Raw genomic sequence first — 16,174 nt, forward strand, 5'->3', positions numbered from 1 at the left:
GATAACAACTGGTGTAAGTTGGATCAAAGTAGTCGATCACGTTCGGAAATAACGTCAAATAGAACTCGAAAGAAGGAAAATTTTGTACACAAACACCTAGAAAATCCAGAGTCTAGGTCTGATTCGGAACTGACTAAAGTACTGAAAATGCCGACAACAACACATTATCGAGTGCTCATAAACTACTAGACAACTCTGAGTGTAGAAAGGAATCAGCATTGAGTAGTTTTCCGGTCAAAAGTTTTACATCGCAACTGGACGTGAGGATGAACTGCGAAGAAGTTTCAGACAATGCATGCCTAAAAACAAGGCGGGTATTGCCGTTCATCCGCAAGCCAAGGGACAAAGTCTTCTTTTGGTGTGATTTGGCCATCTGCCACTATTTTAAGGTGGTTCTGGAGTGGTATAATGCCAATTACTCGGAATTTTGCGCAATCGAAAAATACTGGGCAATTTTAGAGTAGTGACTTCAACGACACGGCAGGGCAGTCGAGGACATTCGGTAAATGCGGGCTCCGCTTCCATTATGTGAGCGCTGAAGGGCTTCATCAATTGGAAGATTTGAAATTTCGTTTGAACTGAAGAAAAAATAACCATCTACTGCTGTAACTTCCAAGTTTCAATAAAAGAACGGCAGGACATTAACATTTAACGGACTATTTAAACTTTTTGTATCCAGCTTTAACAAATCTCGACGTTTCAGATAATTCTAAGACATTTGGCATGAAAAAAATTCGATTTCGGTGTCGATTGATTCCAAAATAATATGCATTTCATGCATTTCTAAGATAGTTTGGCGGTTTTTTTTATGCAGATTTCCATAGTCACGCGATTTTTTGTTACGCGGATCGTATCCCCCGCGCAAAAAAGACCTCAGTGTAATATACTTTTTTGCTGTATCGTGATATGATGCACAACTTGCACACCTAGTAGTTTGTTTGCATGATACTCGGTAATCAATCGGTAGATTCTATAGTAGAATAATCGGCTTAGTTTTCCATTTATTTTTGGCTCACATTAACTTCATACTCTCTCATTATTTACATATAACAGGCTAACATAGTTATTCAGTTTGAGACACGCAAAAACGCAAAAGTTAAACAATATGATGATGCTTGCAGCATAACTATTTAGGATCTGCTCTGGTTGAAGACGTGGCCCTGTTTCATAATTGTTTACGGAGATTTCATTTTATACACTTTCTATATTTTTCTCGTTCTTTACTAAAAACTTGTAATAGGTATACGAATATTTACAAATTTTCAAATCGATTTTAATTTTTCTATTACATAGAACCATAACACATTTCAAATGGGAAAATATGAGCTAAAAACTAAGCCTATTTGATTGTACATTTTTGTAGAGTTTCACTTTATTTTTCTTCAAATCGTTGTCACTCGAAGACAGGTAATTGCACAAATACGGTGTTCGAGAAAAAGTTGTAAGAAATCGATTGGCAACTTAAAAAAAAGTATACACAGCGAAAAAACTCAACCAAAACTAGAGTTTTGTTGGATTTTATTTCCAAATATCACGAGAATGATCACTTCTAAAAAAAATCACTAAAGTTGAATTTATCGCCAAAGATCTGTAGAATAGCTGACTATTTTTGATCAAAAACTTTGTTTGTTTGGCGAATGCATTCAAATTTACCAATAAAATTAATAAAAAAGTTCTGAATACAATGTATAATATAGATTTTTGATAGTAAGTTGTGTTAACATTTCAACAACAGTCGAAGACGAAAAATTCTTTTATTTTCGGATTTTAGAAAACTACACATATTCACAAAAACAAAAGAAGAAAATTCAAACCTGCTATGGTTTTATTCCACGAAAAAAAGGGTCAAATGTTCCGGCTGACCGGAATTATGAGCACCATTCCAAAACACTGCACAATCCGTCGAGTCCACCAGGAATTACCCTTGAACGATTTGTGTAGGCAGCAAGTGGATAAGTGATACAAAATTATTTCCTGCCCATAAGGAAACAAAAAGTTTTTAGTGGTTGTAATGTTTTAAAAACTTTAGCACCTGTACCTCAATCCATTCGATGAAGTCTACAAGATTTTGATTTGATTAATAAAAAGACACTTACTGAAAATTTGATCAACTGTTTGACAGTTAGTTTTCACGACAATCAGTATTTACAGAAGTTCGGTTATTGAAAGATTATTTTACCATACTGACGGTATGGGTTTTACCGTACTAGGCGACTATTCAGATTTACCGTATGAATTGTATGTATGTAATTTTTGTAAAATGACGTTCATATACCGAAATATCGGTAATTTCTATTGATTACCGAAAGTTTTCGTCAAAAAAACTACCGAACAACGGAATTGAATCTTAGTGTGTACTCTATTATCTGAAAGTTGTTTTGACAGTGTAAAGTGACGTCTCAATTCAGTATTGTTTGACAAATCACCTTGAATAGGTTAACTCCAGAACAACGCTTTGGTGCGGTCTATGGGCTGGTGGAATCAACGGTGCGTATTTCTTTAAAAATGAGGAAGAGGAAGGACGATGCAGAAATCGATACAGAAACATGATCAATGATTTTTTGTTGCAAAATTTTCAAGATATGGATGTAGACGAAATGCGGTTTCAACAGGATGGTGCCACTTGTCATACTGCGGCCGAAACAATCGATTTATTGAAAGAACATTTCTACATTATCAATATTATTTCTAGAGATGGCCTCCGCGTTCGTGTGATTTGACCAAATACAAATAATGATACCCCTAAGTCCCATACAAACGAAATGTCAATGTTTGGTTCACAGCTTCACATGGTTCACATGGGTACGATTCGTATTCGTACTACGGAAACAGCGATTAGCGCTCTACACGATAAAATAAAAGTTAAAAGAGAAACAAATGCAAGCTGTGTATGCGTTTTCCCAATAGTCACTCATCTGTGCGTGACCCAGACAAATTGATTATAGCCCGAACGGTGGCAGACACAACAGTTTTTCTTTCACGATGGATAAACTTATTAATTGAATTATTTTCTATTAGTATTATGACGTAAAGGTTCCCCGCATTTAGCAGATGTTGGAAAAATTCCTACTCCTCTGACGGGAGTGATTTGCAATGAGAAGAACGGATGGCTACCATAACGATTCGGTGAACAGTGCCGAGACATTCTAAATACTGAGCAATTTCCGAAAAGCCAAGGAGCAAATTTCTGAAAAGCCAAGGAGGACAAAAAACAAAATCCGATATGGAATAACCATATCTCATACACAACAACATAGTTCAAGTTTATTTTTCACTACAATAAACAGTAACTATGGTGAACTTGTTCTTACCCTTCAGTGTTGCTAGTTTTATAGAAAACTCGTTAAAGTACATTGTCACTCTGACAGTGTATCATGACAGTGTACCGCACGATGCAAAATGTGTCCTTGAAAATTTGTCGAAGTATTCCGTATTATAATTTGTATTTGATTTGACGCCACTCGATTATTTTATTGTGGATAAACCAGCAACGATCGATGCTTTGAAAATCGCCAAATATTCAACTTGTTAATACACTTAAATGCTTGAAAAAGTGGTCGAAAATTAGACCTCCAGAATGACCTTTGTGAAAAATGATCGTGGCGGCCATATGCCCGAAACCATATTTAAACGTTAAATGCCAAGAAATTATCTACCGAATAATCAGCAAGCTCTTAAAAAAACACCCTTTACAATTTATTTCAGGCGCATTTCGGAATCATTTTGGAATTGCTTTTAAAAAATGGATAAAAATTGTCGTTTTTTCCTTTATCTTATTACCGCACTGACGAAATCTTGACGTTTATCTTCACCAACACTGACGAAACTACCCGTGGAGCATCAATCATAGTAACCCAGGAGTTAGCAGACAAAATTTGACAGCTCTATCAGTCGAACTCTAACCGTAATGTCAAAAACAGTGAAGCAACTCCGTTTAGAAGTGTCGAAAACGGACATCGTGCGGCATTTTGTGGACGCCGGGTACGCCCGTTCCGGGATCTACAAATGCTTGGCTCTATTAGACAACAGTCAGAGCATCGAAAGAAAGCCCGGTTCCGGACGGCCGAAGAAGTTCCACAAGAAGCTGAAGAGGAAGATCGAGGGAAAAGTGGTTACTTCGCTGCGTGCGCTTGGCCGGGAGTTCGGCGCAACCGGTCAAACAGTGAAGAAGTGCTTGAAGAACACGAACATACATGTTAGGAAGCGGAAGTCGCTTCCACAGGTTACGGAGCTGCAGGTAACGAAGTAGCGCAGATGCTGAATAAGATGGTCAACTCGATTTTCCCGGCGAATCGCGACGTGACGGTGGTGGTGGACAACAAAGTTCAAAGTTGAAGGATCTTTTTTGAGTTTTTTGAGCTCGTTCAACCTTTTTTCAAGAACGGTACTAATAAGAAAGTTTCGTCACGAAACCTTAGTTCTACTTCGAGGGAACTTTTTTTCCTCGCTTAAGCTTACAAAAGTAAGTTCTCGTTTAGTCTTTGAACAAACAAACCAACTTTGAATAGAACGAACGAACGAACGGCTCTGGAGAACTAGTTCTTTCAACAGAACTCTGCATCACTGAAGTAACGATTTTTAAAATTTCGTCACATCAAACATGGCAGTCGGTGTTTTCCGAACTCCAATGAATAAATACAAACGAAACTAATTGCAGCTTCCACTCATGTGCTAGCCAATCAACTGAATCGCTAAATAACATTTGGAAACATATGTAGCTAAAAGTTACCGCACTTTTCCTTTCCGCTATATTTCATGTCAAATTAAATGATCATTTGGCAGTTCAGGCGCTTACGGTCCTCCCCTCGCATTACCGATTACCGACTGCCATTTATCCTAAAAACAGACATTATTATCACGATCATCATCATCATCATCATCAGCCGATGCTAGTTTTCCCTCTTTTCACAGGCAGCCACAAAATTCAGTCCCGGTCCCAGTCCGGAAGGATAAAACGAGGGTGATAATGATAGACTATCAAATGGACATTTAATTCAATAATTCGCTTTCGCCTAGCGACTTCATTCGACGGACGCGTAAAGTCAAAATTCATCGACTGGAAGACGGCGATAGGGCGGCGGCGGTGGCCGCATGTTTCCTTAGGGGGAGGAATTGAGTGTTCGTAAACATCTTGCTTTCGTTTTTTTTGCAAATCTGTCTAATAATGTTTCCGAATGAAACCATCGGAAAATCTCTCCCTCCCTCGAGGCAGCTGAAGTTGACAACTTTCTCACGCTTGTCCTTCGGAGTTAGAACTAGAGCTCTAAATCAACTTGTTACCATTAAATTGCAACCAGTTTGTGTTGGTAGTTCAAAAGAAAATTATCAGCAAAGAAAGCCTCGAAAGATCTACGATCGGATTCCAAAAGTTTTATGACCGATTACGATTACGACCGATTGGCCACATAATGTTCGTTTTTTTTCGTTTCGGTTTTTCGCCCTCTGTCTTCACCTTCTCGATCCGTATTCCGTGCAGCAATGAATGAATCGAATTTCTTTCACTTTCATTGATCCTTTATGACAGCTTCATTGACCATCGAATCGATGGGCAACAATTAATGTTAGTTCGATTGGTTCGAGTTCCATTCAGACGCGGGTGAAAAAAAAAATATCACCCAAAGATCCTATTCATAAAACAAACTCAAGTTTCAATGGTCAGAGCAAAAAAACGAAATAGAACCGTTTGATTTACGATCGCCATGCGAACAACAATTAGAGAACACAACACTTCACTGGTGAATGAATGGAGGACAGGTCCTTTGCTTGATTTCTGGGAAATCGAGCAGCACCGAAATTCCGCGCGTGGTGGGAAGATTTCTGGACACATAAATGGCCTATGGGGTGACAAAACGACCGGCTATAAAATTATTGAATTGAATGGGTGATCATCACTGGCTAAATAGATCACCGACCGTCCACGGATGACATGCCTAATGGGTCATAAACGGGGACACCGGATCGTTTGATTCGTGCAGCTGGTGGTCAATTAATCATTTTTTTTAAGTTAGTTTAACTCAACGCCGCAACAGTATGACTAGGGTTTTCGATCGCGTCACGCGGTGTTAATTACTCTTCAAGCCAAACCAATCCGGGTCCCCAGGCCTTCCACTTTCATCTCAGAGAGATCTGTGAAACCACCACCTTGTCTAACGGTACGATCCTACAATGGTAATGAGCAGAAAAGTGTCAATGATGGCCGCCGCCTGATCAAGCGCACGATCCCCGCGCGATCAACTCATCCATGATTGCGTGAACGCGCGCGGCCAACCCCAAAATGGATCCTCACCGTCGGTCGGTACCATAAGAGGTCCTCGCTCGCACATCACCGGATGGAGCCAACCGCCGCCACGCAACCATCTAATTCGAAACCAATTCCAGCAGTTGTCGGCCGACAAGAGGGGGTCCGGAGCCGGGTTCCGGTTTGCAGGGGCAAACACGATCACGAACTCTCGCTTCTCTCTCTCTTGGCCATTAATTAGCAGTCGTAGTCCATTTACTCACCCAATGGGCAGTTTGTTCTGTCCATCAGATTTGCACCTTAACCGGCCATTTCGCGCTCGGGAGCCCTCTGGGGTACCTTATCGGGAGTTCACTGCAGCCTCACCCCCCGTCTCCACTGCAGTCGGTTACGTTACGTGACGGCCGCATCGGGATTTCGGCTTTTTCCCCGGATTCGGATTGAAGAAGTACGTTGTCAACCGCGAACCGCGAATAAAGATGCGAAACGTGAGTGGTAAATTGATATTCAATTGACCAGTAGCTGCTGAAGCTAGTGTCTATCTCGAGGGGACGGGAGGATCACGCTTCACAGCTTTTGCACCGGTGCAGAATTTGTCAACCACACGAAGCCAAGCCGAGGCCAATTATCGCTAGGCCAATCGAAAAAAACATCGCTTTTTTATGTTGAAAACCTGTCAAAATAGCTAAAAATACAATTTATCAGTTCGTTGGTTCGTTCGAACCGGCTCTACGCGACCGCGCTTGGAGCTTCTGTTTTTGCATCGATATCGGGTTTTTTTTTTGGATGAAATTCAAAATTAATCGACTCCAGATAGTATTTTATCTCTCAATTTCCTTGGATCGAAGCTTTCCGGCGGGGGGACTGTCAGCGGAACGGTAGTGACAGGTAGCGAACAAACAAAAAATAAATAAATAAACTGCACAAAAGCAACCAGCCAAAAAATGGTCTCACGCTGTTTGCCTCCGGTTCGGGGTCCGTTTCGTGCCGAATCTCGAGCTCACAATCCGAGAGCGAGTTCGCTGTTCGTTATTAATTAGCGAAAACAGTAGCTGACAGATTCTCGAATGGACTGCTAATTTCGGTACTGCGGCCTATGGGGGCCCTCTACCGGGACCGAGACGACGCACAGTGGTTTGAATCGAAAAAAAACATGAGCTCAGTTCAGTAGTTGCCAAATCGCTGTTTACAAATATATACAGCGTAATGTAATTTCATGGTCTACTTTGACAAAAAAAATATAATCATTACTTTTCTTCCTGAAGAGACAGAAAAATGGTTTCTTCTACAAATTCTCAGAATTATAGAAAAATAATTTACTTTGTCAAAAATATCAAAAGTCTAAGTCGCACCGTTTTTCGAATATACAAAGCGATTTTTATGGCAACCCCTTTAAAACCTTAAGACGAAAAATTTCAATTTGTTTCGAGTTATTTTTTATGAGTACTTTGTTTGGAATAATTGTAGAAAATATAAAATCCCATATTTTTGTTGAAGGTTAAGGAGTGTATCGAAAATAAGCTATCCACATACATTTGAGTTCTACGCATGTATTTGTAATGGTTTTTTTTTGCTCAGATCACAGCATGCTGTGCGTTTGGCTGTCAGCTTTCGTTTGTTTACTTATTTGTGCGGTTGGAAATCTGCGTTTTCAAAATGTCGTTTATTGAAAAGGAAGTGAAAATTAAGGTTGTCCAGAACCATGGCTAAGTCAGAAGGGTATTACTATGCGAAAATTGGCGAAGCGGTTTGGAATTCATCATGCCAGTGTTAAAACCATCATTAATAGGATTGGGGAACACTATTCTTTGGATGAGCTACCAGAAAACCCGGTTCTTCCAACCCGAGATTGGACCAGAAAGTGGTATCTCTAATAATGAAGAAGAAGTCAATGTCAATACGTGATTTTGCCAAAAAGTAGGAACGAGTGTCGGAATGATCGAGCGTATCAAGAGGCGAAATTATGTGAAGCAGAAAATCTCAAAACAAAATGTAGAACAGAAGAAGCGAGCAACAACAAGGGCCCGGAAATTGTATTCGCGTCTTTTGCAGTGTCCGGATGCATGCGTTTAGATGGACGATGAGACTTATGTAAAAGAGGACTCAAAAACCCTTCCAGGTCCACAATACTTTACTGTCGTCGTTGAGGAGGATGTGAGCGATGCGGACAGATCGATTCAAGTGGAGAAATTCGGTCGAAAGGATCTTTTTTGATCATAAGGTATTATATGGCAAGCAATATGATCCTGTGGTTTGAAGTCAACCATTTTTTACACTACCGGAACTATAAATGCAGAAATCTATCGATCTGAGTGTCTCCAGAAGAGATTACTACCTTTATATAAGAAAGGTAGTACTCCTCCACTGTTTGGCCGGATTTAGCATCGGCTCACTATACTAAAACCACTCTCAATTGGCTTGCGGAAAAGAGTATAAATTTCGTTGAGAAAAATATCAATCCACCAAATTGCCCTCAGCTTCGACTCATCGAACGTTACTGGGCAATCGTGAAGAGGTTCTTCAAGAAGACGGGTAAGTCAGCTCAAAAATAGTTCAAGGAGTTCAAAAAAATTTGGGCTCAAGCGTAGAAAAAATGCGATGCAACACTTGTCCGGAACTTGATGAAGAGCGTTCGATCAAAAGTTCGAAAATTCGTGAAGGAATAACTTAAACTTCATCCGGTTTTCATTATACTCAAGTTTAACCTCGTACAATAAAGGATCAAATTTTAGTTTGAATTGGTTTTTTGGTTAAAGATTAATTTTATTCATCAACGTAATCTTCATCAAGAGCAACACAATCATTCCAGCGCTGCTCTAACATTTCAATACCACTTTTTTAGAACGCTTTATCTTTTGCCACAAAATAGGCCTCAGATTCAGCGATAACCTCTTCATTCGTGCGAAATTTCTTCTGGTCTGCGAACAACCAGTAGCCGCTGGGAGCCAAATCTAGCGAATACGGGGGATGTGGGAGCGATTCGAAGTTTAAATCATGAAGTTTTGCCATTGTTTTGATTGTCTTGTGACACGGTGCGTTGTCTTGATGAAACAAAAAATTTTCAGTTTTTGACTGAGCGGAAACATATATTGGAGAAGCCAAATGAATGAATAAATCCAGAAGTCCTGTCTCTAAGCGTATCTTCTTCCAATAAATCATCTTTTCTGTTAGTTTTTCATTCATTATGTTTATGCCCAGTCATTGCAAAAACTGAACTTAGTTATGGCGGCTTTACGTCAAACCATTTAAATTACGTCAAATCATTAAAAATTCTTTTTTTTTTGCCATAACCTTTTCAGCCGATCGTTGTGCTTTCGGGCGCTTCGGACGAGGTTCATCGGTTGCTGTCTACTCAGATGACGATCGTTTTGATTCCGGAGTGAAGTGATGAATCCATTTTTCATCCATTGTCACATATCGACGGAAAAATTCCGGTTTGTTACGATTAAAAATGGCCAAACACTGCTCAGAATTATCAACACGTTCTCGTTTTTGGTCAACAGCGGGCAAACTCGGCTAACACGTTCTTTTAATATCTTTACGATGTCAGCTTACTCACGCAACTTCAATTTTTGATTATTCAAAACGATTTTATGGATTTTCTTTTAATGTTTCTGGTGTTATGGTGGTGTTTATGCATCGTCGGTGTCTCTACGACCACGTTTGAAGTCAGCAAACCAACGTTTTACTGTTGTTCCTGACGGAGCGGAGTCTCCATAACACTTTTCAAGCCTTGCTTCGCTTGAACGGTATTTTTTCCCATCAAGAAGTAGTGTAAAATAAAAATACGGAATGGTTTTTGATCCATTGTTCTGAAAATAACAAAAGTAGCGTCACTCGTAGCAAAATATCTTTAGAAAAAGCGTTATATAATATTGTGAAAGTTTGTCAAAAAACACGTAAGTTCTTAAAATTCATCGAAGGTCAGTACGGACTTTTGACCGTCTGTTTTTCAGTTGCAGACCACTGTGCCACGTTCGGGACTACCAGGAAACCCAGCTTCCAGAATAAAATTGTCGTCGGTCCGATTTCCGAATAATGATATCGTTTCCCGATGCCGAGGATGAAGGCAATGGGTTGTTTTGGAAAAAAACCAAGGGAGACTTATTGGGGCAGTTACGAACTGATCCTCAATTCACGGAAGTGGCCCGGCAGCATTTCTGTTTTGGAGAAAAAGATTCTGTTGCTATTGTCTATTTTTCTTGATAGAGTAAGTGAGTAAGTGAGTAAGTGAGTAAGTGAGTAAGTGAGTAAGTGAGTAAGTGAGTAAGTGAGTAAGTGAGTAAGTGAGTAAGTGAGTAAGTGAGTAAGTGAGTAAGTGAGTAAGTGAGTAAGTGAGTAAGTGAGTAAGTGAGTAAGTGAGTAAGTGAGTAAGTGAGTAAGTGAGTAAGTGAGTAAGTGAGTAAGTGAGTAAGTGAGTAAGTGAGTAAGTGAGTAAGTGAGTAAGTAAGTGATTAAGTGAGTAAGTGAGTAAGTGAGTAAATGAGTAAGTGAGTAAGTGAGTAAGTGAGTAAGTGAGTAAGTGAGTAAGTGAGTAAGTGAGTAAGTGAGTAAGTGAGTGGGTGAGTGAGTGAGTAAGTGAGTAAGTGAGTAAGTGAGTAAGTGATTAAATAAGTAAGTGAGTAAATGAGTAAGTGAGTAAGTGAGTAAGTGAGTAAGTGAGAGTGAGTAAGTGAGTAAGTGAGTAAGTGAGTAAGTAAGTAAGTAAGTGAGTAAGTGAGTAAGTGAGTAAGTGAGTAAGTGAGTAAGTGAGTAAGTGAGTAAGTGAGTAAGAGAGTAAGTGAGTAAGTGAGTAAGTGAGTAAGTGGGAGTGAGTAAGTGAGTAAGTGAGTAAGTGAGTAAGTAAGTGAGTAAGTGAGTAAGTGAGTAAGTGAATAAGTGAGTAAGTGAGTAAGTGAGTAAGTGAGTAAGTGAGTAAGTGAGTAAGTGAGTAAGTGAGTAAGTGAGTAAGTGAGTAAGAGAGTAAGTGAGTAAGTGAGTAAGTGAGTAAGTGAGTAAGTGAGTAAGTGAGTAAGTGAGTAAGTGAGTAAGTGAGTGAGTAAGTGAGTAAGTGAGTAAGTGAATAAGTGAGTAAGTGAGTAAGTGATTAAGTTAGTAAGTGAGTAAGTGAATAAGTGAGCAAGTGAAGAAGTACGTTAGTAAGTCGTGAGTAAATGAGTAAGTAAGTGAGTATGTAAGTAAGTAAGTAATCAAGTAAGTAAGTAGATAAATAAGTAAGTATGTAAGTATGTAAGTAAATAAGTTAGTAAGTAAGTTAGTAAGTAAGCAAGTAAGTAAATAAGTATGTAAGTAAATAAGTAAGTAAGTAACTAAGTAAGTAAGTGTTGGTATTGTGAAAATATCAAAAATTCAGATATGACCACAAAAAAAAACCTGCTCAATTTTCGGTATCGAATATCATTATCCGAAAAGAAAGATAAGAGCAAAATCTCATCCCGTTCAATGTCACTATAGTGATGTTCTATAAACTCACACACGATTATTAGCCATGCAGCGATTCTCGCTGAACGTGATGCTATTCAGTGCAATGAGTGGTGGCGCAGTAACACCGTCAATAGAAACAGCAAGTGATATTTTCAAACATGATATGATTAACAGCAATTATAATGACTGTTTCATAAATCTTACACCGTTTATTCGAATATGGCCTACATAAGTAACAGGAGCGCAGGATTTCGCTTGTCTAGTGACCCCGACAAATACAGCGATCACAAACATGCGCTACCACGCTAAAAATGCAGTAAAATTCTGCGCTCCTGTTACTTCTATAAATGAAGGTCATGCTAAATAGCGTTTAATTGGTGCATGAGATTTAATCAACCAGCCAGAATTAAGACAAAATCTCTCTTTGTCTCTGAGCCCGGGTTGGTGGTTCAATGCGTAGTGCACTGGTCTTACAAACCAATTGTCGTATCTTCGAGCCCCGACCTGGAAGAATTTCAATGCCAGTAGCTCTAGTCATACAACCCTTCCGTACACTAACGAATTGGATTGCATTCACAAGGTGGCACTATAGGGCATTCAATGTTTGCCCTGTTTCCCAATGAAGATGATTTCCTGACTGCTGAGTAAATTTGCTTATGATGATGATGATGACGTCAAATATTAAACACCCCAAAAAGCTACCAACAGAGCTACCTCGGTTATCAGTGCCAAGGACTCGACTGGAGCCTAACAGCAATTCTCGTTAAGATGTGAAAATGCATTGGTGAAAAGTTAAAGGATTCATTAAACCAAACCCCATTAGTTCGCCGAAAGCCGGTCAAGATTATCCCTGCTGTTTTGTGAGAAACGCGATAGCCTCCGAATAGCGGCAGTAAATTCGCTTTTTGTCGTCCTCCGCCGCGCGGCTAACAATCTTAACCATCTCGAACGGCTGTAAAATTGGCTATTTAGTCTCTTGTCGATTCCACCCCATCCGACAGCATCCCGTCCCTTTCAATGCCGCTCCTGATCGCAGGCCTTTCAGGAGATTCTCGCGACAAAAAAAAAACAAGAGAGGAAGCCAATTTATTATCCCAATTAGCAGCGATAAATTTGAATAACCTTTTTCTTCGCCTTGTCTCTCTCACCAGCAGCCAAAAGCAAGCGAAAGGCCTTCTGCCGTCGTCGTGTTACCTGCGAATGTCTCCGAGCATGGCCAATAACTTGTGTGCCTCTATGGCTCGATCGATTCACATTCGCTTAATCGATGCTTCACAACTTTCAACATATTTCAGTTTGCACTTCTGCGATTTAGGTATTCCTCTCCGGTCGCGGCGGGGGCTTCACCGAATTCAACCACGTCGGGGAAGAGAGAAAGAGAGAGAGAGAGAGCAACCGGGAGGACCCATTTTTAGGAACCCTTTGCCACCGATATAATTTAAGAAGAGGATCGTTTTCCCACTCCATGCCCGGCTCTCGATGATGCTATCTTCATCTGCCATACAAAAAACTTTGTATGATACCGGAGCTGTCATATAAGGTAGCAATTGTTTTATTTTATTTTAATTGGATGTTGCTACCACTTTTAGTTTGCTTGTTCATGCCCGGTTCATCGTCGATCGGCAGGAAGCAGACCGGGCGATCGTGCCAAATTAATTGGAACCCTCGAAAAACAACCAAAAAAATAAAACGACGTTCGCCATTCGCAGCGGGCCGTGGTCCACTTTCAACAAAATGTGGAAGCTGCAGTGCGTCGCGAATCGATCAGGTGATGATGACTTGGAATCGCTCAATTCGTTCTACGTTTCGTCAGTTTGCAGCGGAAATTTGTTCCTATCAGAGTTAGATCTTTATATGCGTCATCAATTAACTAACTAACAAGCGGAAACATGCGCTATCAGTTAGGAACGGAGAAAGCAATCAAATTTCGTCGCATTTCCATGCATCTGAGCTGGATGAAGTTGTCTTGACAATCGCATCAAGCTAGCCTCCAGTCGATTTGTTTGTTAAAGTGGAACGAAAAAGCCATAAGTTTTCGTCGTTGACAGTTTGTCCGTCCGTGATTGGTTCGGAACCGAGAGGGTTCCCGTGTTTTGGACGAGTCACCTCATTAGCCACGATTAAATTAATTAAGGAAAAGATCCGAGGAAATGCTTCGCTTCTGTTAGTTTTGCTATCCATATGATATTGAACAAACCTTTGAATAACTTTAAGAATAGAACAAATATCAATTGTTATGAATTTTGAATTTTGTTTAGCTCCCTTTATATTTAAAATTTCAATACTTTCATTTTCAATTTTCATTTTTCATCTTTCATCTTTCATCTTTCATCTTTCATCTTTCATCTTTCATCTTTCATCTTTCATCTTTCATCTTTCATCTTTCATCTTTCATCTTTCATCTTTCATCTTTCATCTTTCATCTTTCATCTTTCATCTCTCATCTTTCATCTTTCATCTTTCATCTTTCATCTTTCATCTTTCATCTTTCATCTTTCATCTTTCATCTTTCATCTTTCATCTTTCATCTTTCATCTTTCATCTTTCATCTTTCATCTTTCATCTTTCATCTTTCATCTTTCATCTTTCATCTTTCATCTTTCATCTTTCATCTTTCATCTTTCATCTTTCATCTTTCATCTTTCATCTTTCATCTTTCATCTTTCATCTTTCATCTTTCATCTTTCATCTTTCATCTTTCATCTTTCATCTTTCATCTTTCATCTTTCATCTTTCATCTTTCATCTTTCATCTTTCATCTTTCATCTTTCATCTTTCATCTTTCATCTTTCATCTTTCATCTTTCATCTTTCATCTTTCATCTTTCATCTTTCATCTTTCATCTTTCATCTTTCATCTTTCATCTTTCATCTTTCATCTTTCATCTTTCATCTTTCATCTTTCATCTTTCATCTTTCATCTTTCATCTTTCATCTTTCATCTTTCATCTTTCATCTTTCATCTTTCATCTTTCATCTTTCATCTTTCATCTTTCATCTTTCATCTTTCATCTTCCATTTTTCATCTTTCATCTTTCATCTTTCATCTTTCACCTTTCATCTTTCATCTTTCATCTTTCATCTTTCATCTTTCATCTTTCATCTTTCATCTTTCATCTTTCATCTTTCATCTTTCATCTTTCATCTTTCATCTTTCATCTTTCATCTTTCATCTTTCATCTTTCATCTTTCATCTTTCATCTTTCATCTTTCATCTTTCATCTTTCATCTTTCATCTTTCATCTTTCATCTTTCATCTTTCATCTTTCATCTTTCATCTTTCATCTTTCATCTTTCATCTTTCATCTTTCATCTTTCATCTTTCATCTTTCATCTTTCATCTTTCATCTTTCATCTTTCATCTTTCATCTTTCATCTTTCATCTTTCATCTTTCATCTTTCATCTTTCATCTTTCATCTTTCATCTTTCATCTTTCATCTTTCATCTTTCATCTTTCATCTTTCATCTTTCATCTTTCATCTTTCATCTTTCAGCTTTCATCTTTCATCTTTCATCTTTCATCTTTCATCTTTCATCTTTCATCTTTCATCTTTCATCTTTCATCTTTCATCTTTCATCTTTCATCTTTCATCTTTCATCTTTCATCTTTCATCTTTCATCTTTCATCTTTCATCTTTCATCTTTCATCTTTCATCTTTCATCTTTCATCTTTCATCTTTCATCTTTCATCTTTCATCTTTCATCTTTCATCTTTCATCTTTCATCTTTCATCTTTCATCTTTCATCTTTCATCTTTCATCTTTCATCTTTCATCTTTCATCTTTCATCTTTCATCTTTCATCTTTCATCTTTCATCTTTCATCTTTCATCTTTCATCTTTCATCTTTCATCTTTCATCTTTCATCTTTCATCTTTCATTTCTCAACTTGAATTTTTCATCAATCAATTTTCGACCTTAAACATTACAAAAACTCACATTCAATTAATAGTTAAAATTCAAATAAATTAAAACTTTCAATTTTTCACTTCTAGTTTGAAATTTTTAATATAAGCATTCTCACTTTCAGTATTTAATTTTGTAACTTCAATTTTCAAAAACGTTCAATGATTTGTTTTTTGTTAAGACGCAGAACCGTCTTGAGCTTGTTTCAAATTTGATCAGTATTTAACGAGGAAAATAGATTGGAAATTGACAAGCGAACGCAACTATGTAATGAAAACCGCGAAAACGTAACGGCAGAGACGGGACTCGAACCCATAGCTCCCTTACCGAGGAAATCTAAAATCATTGTCATTATCTTTACGTTTCGTCTTAGACTCTTCAGTGCATGACAGTTTATGTTGAACTTCGGTGCTAAATATAAGTGTATTGCAAATAGCAATAACTTTACGTCTGTCTAGCGGTTGAACTGCAGGTGGCATAACAGTTTAGCATAAACTGATATGCACTAGCGAGTCTAACACGAAACGTAATCATAATGAAATTGGTTATGTGCCCTAGCATAAACAAGTTTATTCCCTAAATGAAAGTCAAATCACTGTCCTACGACA

The sequence above is a fragment of the Malaya genurostris genome, chromosome 1, assembly GCF_030247185.1.
Source record: "Malaya genurostris strain Urasoe2022 chromosome 1, Malgen_1.1, whole genome shotgun sequence".
Classification (NCBI taxonomy): Eukaryota; Metazoa; Arthropoda; class Insecta; order Diptera; family Culicidae; genus Malaya; species Malaya genurostris.